The 5,777-nt window shown below is 37.9% G+C and overlaps 1 long non-coding RNA gene across 1 annotated transcript; it reads left to right on the forward strand.

Annotated features, from left to right (window-relative positions):
- The first annotated feature begins 4,059 nt into the window (after positions 1-4,059).
- LOC147653490 (uncharacterized) lies at positions 4,060-5,369 on the forward strand. The gene is made up of 2 exons (XR_015286261.1): positions 4,060-4,270; positions 4,389-5,369. It is a non-coding gene; the product is annotated as an uncharacterized LOC147653490 (long non-coding RNA).
- Positions 5,370-5,777: the final 408 nt, after the last annotated feature.

Here is a 5,777-nt window from a genome sequence, read left to right on the forward strand (position 1 = left end):
ACTGCATAATCAAAGGATAAAGATTCCACTGAACAATTTAATATCTGACTTTTCTAAGTAACCTTTTTGCCATAAATCAAAATATTTCATTTTATTTTTGGAAGTTAGTCTTACATTGGGGATAAAGAGAAAGGAAGAGAGCAGCACAGGTAGCCATGGGCAGTATACACCAGTAAGGTTGCACATCCAGAGAATCCTGTGACATCACAATAAACATAACAATAAAGCTCTGGTGGACTGGGAAGTCACTGAAATAACAGGAAGGTATCTTTGGACTCAGTTGTTTGGCACCACACTTATTTCACTTAATTATAGGATGAAAAAATATAATATTTTATTTCTAGGAAGAATACATTGTCCCCTTGATATTTTGGAAAGCTCAGTTTATTGAAGATTTTCTCTAATGCACTGAATGAGAGTATTACAGGGCTTTAGCTTACATCACCATTTCAGGGTTGAGCTGAACAGTGGATTATAGAAAGGATACATTGACATTAGTACAGAGGCCCACATGGTTGCCATTAGATGCTTGAAAACCTCCTTTAAAGTGACTCATTTTCTCACTTTACTGTTTTCAGGGTTAAGTTCTAGAACTGGCCAAATATTTTCCAGAAGTTGAATGCTTGAAACTCTAATGAATTTACAGCTAAACCTAAGCTATTGAATCTGATGGAAGATGAATGTAAATGTTTGGCATCAGAGTCTGTGTTACTCTTATGGAAATTTTGAGAAATGAATGTGAAGTTGTGAGATCTTAGGAATATTTGAGGGTTTATATCACAGCTTTTCCTATGCTCTCACTGTAGGACTGTATATTGCTTTTGATGTCAGGGTTTTTTTCTTTTAGCAGATGTATATTCTTTTTGTAATAAGGTTTTCTACTTACTGATATTTTGGAAGGAGAGATACTCATACTCATTTTCATGAGTATTTCTATCTCTGGAAATAGTTGTTTTGCTCCACAGAGGGTGAATCAGTGTTTTGCCCTTTTTCATGACCTTCAGAAAACACTATCTTTATGCCACTGTATAAATCAGTAATTATTTTATTCAGACTGTGTGCATCCCTGCCCCAAAAAGGTTAAAATAGGACAAGAATAGTTACATAAATGCTGATGATGGTGACCATAGGTATGGAACAATTTCATATATTGGAAGCAGGCCAGAGAAGAGCAGCTGCAGAGGAAGAGGGTGGCATGGTAAAGATAATACAGAGCAACTGATGACCATTACTTGTATGACAAAAATTGAAGAAATCAAGTGGAAATTTAAAAGACCACAAGAAGTATTCTCTTGTTCAATTAATGGTTGAAATTCTTGAAATGAATGACCATGAAATCTGTTAATCATAGTGGTGTACCTACTGCCTTCTACTCAGAAAATCCCTCAGCCATGACCTGGAACAGAATGAAAAGTTTCCAAAACCATTTTCACTGTATCCATGTCTCCTTAATATTTGCAATTATTCACTGGCACCATCATATAGCCTTGGAAAAACTCCTTGTATAGTGTGGGCTAATCACCATAGATTATTTTTGTGGTTTCTCCTAATTTTAGTCCTAACAGTTGGCCTCTGGTACTCTTAACTGGTTTCTTTTCTACTGGCAGAGCCTCCTGGCTCATTGAAGTGTCATTTTCACAAGTGAAAGAGCCATGTGGAACATTTTTGGGCAACACAGGCATGCGGTATAATGCAAGCTGCATAATACAACATTGGTGTTCCTCCTGATGTTTGTCTTTTATTAAGATGTGGCTGTTTAATGCTGATGTGTACACTTCTTGGAGAACTACCATGAAATTTCCCAAAAAACTGCCAGCCCCACACCTTGGTCAATTGGTTTGGAAAGAAAATATTTTTGGCTTTGAGATTTTTGAGTTAAGCTTCCATTTTAAAAAGGAACATAGTGCAGAACCAAAGTGTCTGGCTGTAAATAAGCAACCATTTGCAGGCACACCTTGATAATTTCTGAGATAGAAGTTTTCCAGTGGGGTTTTCTTCTTGCTCAAGGTCAGATAACTTTCACAGTACTCATACCATCTGCTAGATTTACTATCAGTTGTAAAAGTAGCTGTGAAATATAATTTTATTCTTGACATCTGGAAGAGAGCTTGGTGTTGTAACTGGTCTATAAATTATAAAAGTAAATATACATGCATGAATACTTTGAGGCGTAATGCATGTACTAAACACACAGTATATGTACCATCAAGTATTTCAGAAATATCTAATATGTTCTGAAATATAATTTCTGCTTTTTTCCCTCACCCCATAAACTGAGGAAATGTCTCTGGAGTCATGTATCTGCACTCAAGGTTTAGTCATGTGCTACCAAATCATCTGCATGAGGAGACACAAAGGCATCCACAGCATAAGCCACCTGCTCTGTGGCTCTATAGCCTTAGACAACAGTATTTGTGGCTGGCTTGCCATTCCCTCCTTGCCCCTTTTCTTTACTCCCATTCAGATTTGTGAGGAACCCAGGCTTCTCCAAATTAGTTACACATCAGTCAGGAATTTTAAGCCAGCATGGAAAAGGTAGAGGGAACAAACCACGCTGAGTGGAAGGTTGGCCAAGTTTAGTTTTCTCATGGATTAGTGGGGAAACAGCCAAGCTAGCCACAGGTGTCAATGTAGTTAATGATAAGGGGTGTGAACCTTCAAATGACAGCTGTGTTCTCTTTTTCTTCTTGGCACCACAGGTTAGATGCAAATGAAAATTTCAGAAGAGAAGCCATTTAGAGACATGGTTATCTTGGAAGATTTTGGATGTCAGTTTGGCTAGAAAATTATACAGCAATGGAATGACTTTAATACAGAAATGTTCTTTTCTCTTTCTGTGATGATCTTAAGTATGCAATAATTATTCCCTTGGGGTGTAAGTCTGTAAGTATATTACAGGGTTTGGCTGACAAAAATGCTTCAGCGAATATTTCAACTTGTTCTTGCACTCTTCATCTTGGCTTTGAACATCAAGTTCATAGTCTACATTGCATGATCAGTCTTGTGCTTAATTCATTCACAGGTAAAAAGAAATTTCAATGCAGAACCTAAGCAGAGAAGCAGTTCTTTGCAGAGTATCTATACATTCCTGCATATACCTGCATAGATACCTGATGCTATCAAGTTACATATTCATGTAGATCTCAGGGCTCTATGTGTAGAGTCGTGTTCTGTGAGGGCACTGTCATCGTCTGGAACATTCAGCCTCATTCTCAAGCACTGATTGTGCTCAGTGTCCATTCCTCAAAAATGAAATTGCTATGTTCTCTCCCTGAAAAAGGTCCTTTGTTCTCCTAATAGCATGGAAAATCTGAAGGGAAGAGGACCTCCTAGCTCTTCAGAGAACATACACTGCATAAAGCTCTATTTATACATTCTTCAAAGAACCTATTTGCCCCAAATTCTCCACCTCTTCCCTGGGTGATTCATTGTGTTTGACTCTCATGACAGCTAGGGAGTCAAAATCTCACTCATATTCTGTTTCAGTAAGACAGTTTCACTCCATTTCATGAAGCTCAAGAGCTTCCCTCTGCTTGCTTGGAATGTAAAGAAATGTACCTAGTGCTACACAATGCTTTGATTTGTGAAGCCTGTCCAAACAGTGATTTCAACACAGAAAGAGTCTGATAATAACACAGGATTTGAAAGTCAGCCTCTTTAATTCAGAATATCGGGTAATCAGAGCAGGTGATAGTTGTTAATTGGGAGGCATGGCTCCAGTGAAGACTGAGCTCTGAGGGAGGTATGTGTGAATGTCTGGGTTAGTTTAGATGTTGCTGCAGTTATGTTGCACTACAGTGAATCACAGAATGATAAAATATCTGGAAAGGACCCAAAAGGATCACAGAGTCCAACTCCTGGCCCTGCACAGGACAATTCTAAAAATCCCACCATGTATCTGAGAGTGTTGTCCAAACACTACTTGAACTCTGTCAGGCTTGGTGCTGTGACCACTTCTCTGGAGTGACTGTTCCAGTGCCAACCACCCTCTGGGAGAAGAACATTTTCTTAATGTCCAACCTAAACCTCCTCTGACACAGTTTTGTGTCCTTTCCTCAGGTCCTGCCACTGGTCACTGGAGAGAACAGATCAGTGCTTGCCCATGTGTTTTCTGTTCTGTGGAACCCCTCAATCTCCTCCAGACTGAACAAACCAAGTGATCTCAGCTGCTCCTCATATCCACACCATTCACCATCTTCAAAAGCAGTTATGTTCTCCTCAATATTTTTTTTTTTTTCTTTTTATGAACTACAAGTCTTCTCACAAAAAGGTGTGTGGAACCATCATCAACTCTGTTAAATCTTCACTAGAAGAGGTATTGAAAATAATTTTTAAAAAAATCTGAAAAAAATACACATAATCGAATAATTTTTCTCCATTTTCCTCAGCTTTGTTCCCAAAGGTCTCCAGACACTTTGTCAGCATATCCCTAGTTCATCATCTCATAGAAGGGGAACAAAGAGTTGAGCAAGAATGCCATCTTGTTTGAAGCACTGATTCCTGTAACAGAAAGAAATGAGAGTTATAAAATTCACAACCTTTGAAAATAAGTCTGTTCTTAGGTGATATGACTAGCATCATCAAGGCCAATTAATATATAAGCATATGTTTAAATTTAAGCCTTGAATAGACCAAATTCTCAAGGTACTGAAGTATCTAACTCCTGTCGGAGGCAAGGCAATTCAGCTGGCCTCCTGCTTTTGTCTGCAACATGATAAAGCCCAGTGCCTCAAGATAAACACAGCCTCAGGCATCTGCTCCTGCATTAGCTGGACCAAGCTGTTTACTAGCCAGGACAACTCATTTGCAGTAGGCAACACCATAATTTATCCATGGTTAGATAACACTACAACTTCTTTAAAGGACTCAGAATTAGTCACACAGATGTCAGCAACTTAAACATCTGAAAGATCAAAACTTAGAGTGATAGTCCTTACCCACAGACTGTTTCAGTCATTTGGTCCAAACACACGTACAGAAAACTCAGTGTTTATATGGAAGGAGAGAAGAATGAAGGCAGATTTCTTCACATGTTGCTCCAGCACTTTACAAAGTTTCTTGTGCCTCCTCTTCCCCTCCTGAGAGAAATATACAGAGCCAGCTCATGGAGATGTACTCGAACTGAGCAAAGATTCTTCTGGACCACATCAACATAAAATATACAGAAACCCCAGAAATCTGCAAAGTTATTTCAGAGGCTGGAAGTAATCTTCCTGTGATGGTGCAGGTATAGGAATAAAATGTTCTGTGTACATTTTATGTAGCTGTATATTTTGAGAGAAATTTGAGATCACCCACAAAGGGGGAATTTCTCTTATGAGGTAGGGCTGAATGATTTTACTTAAAATTAATAAATAAGAAATTAAAAAGCAGCTTGTTTCTCTAAAATCCATGTTGTAAAATATATTTGTTTAGATTTTTTATTATTTTGTTTATTGGTCTTTTGGTATTTTATGTTCTTAGATGAGTACAAGAATTTAAACAGAATTTCCAGTTTTGGTTCAATAAGATTTGAAAGAAGAGCTTTAGTAATCACCGTGCCAATTCAAACTTACTTCCTACTAAAGAGCAAGCCCAAGGAATGCTTATGTTTTCTGGTTTAAATTCTTCATTAAAAAGTAAAAGTTTAAATTGGCAGGAAAACTGCTGTTTAAGCTGCTAGTACACCAACATCAGAGAAAGCTGAGTTTTAGCCCTTGGTACTCTGCCAGGTACTGTACTACATATAAGCAAGATAAAGAGAGAAATAAAGAAAAAAAATGATGGGATAAGATGAT

Source organism: Cyanistes caeruleus, chromosome 4 (assembly GCF_971803275.1).
Source record: "Cyanistes caeruleus chromosome 4, bCyaCae1.hap1.1, whole genome shotgun sequence".
Taxonomy (NCBI): Eukaryota; Metazoa; Chordata; class Aves; order Passeriformes; family Paridae; genus Cyanistes; species Cyanistes caeruleus.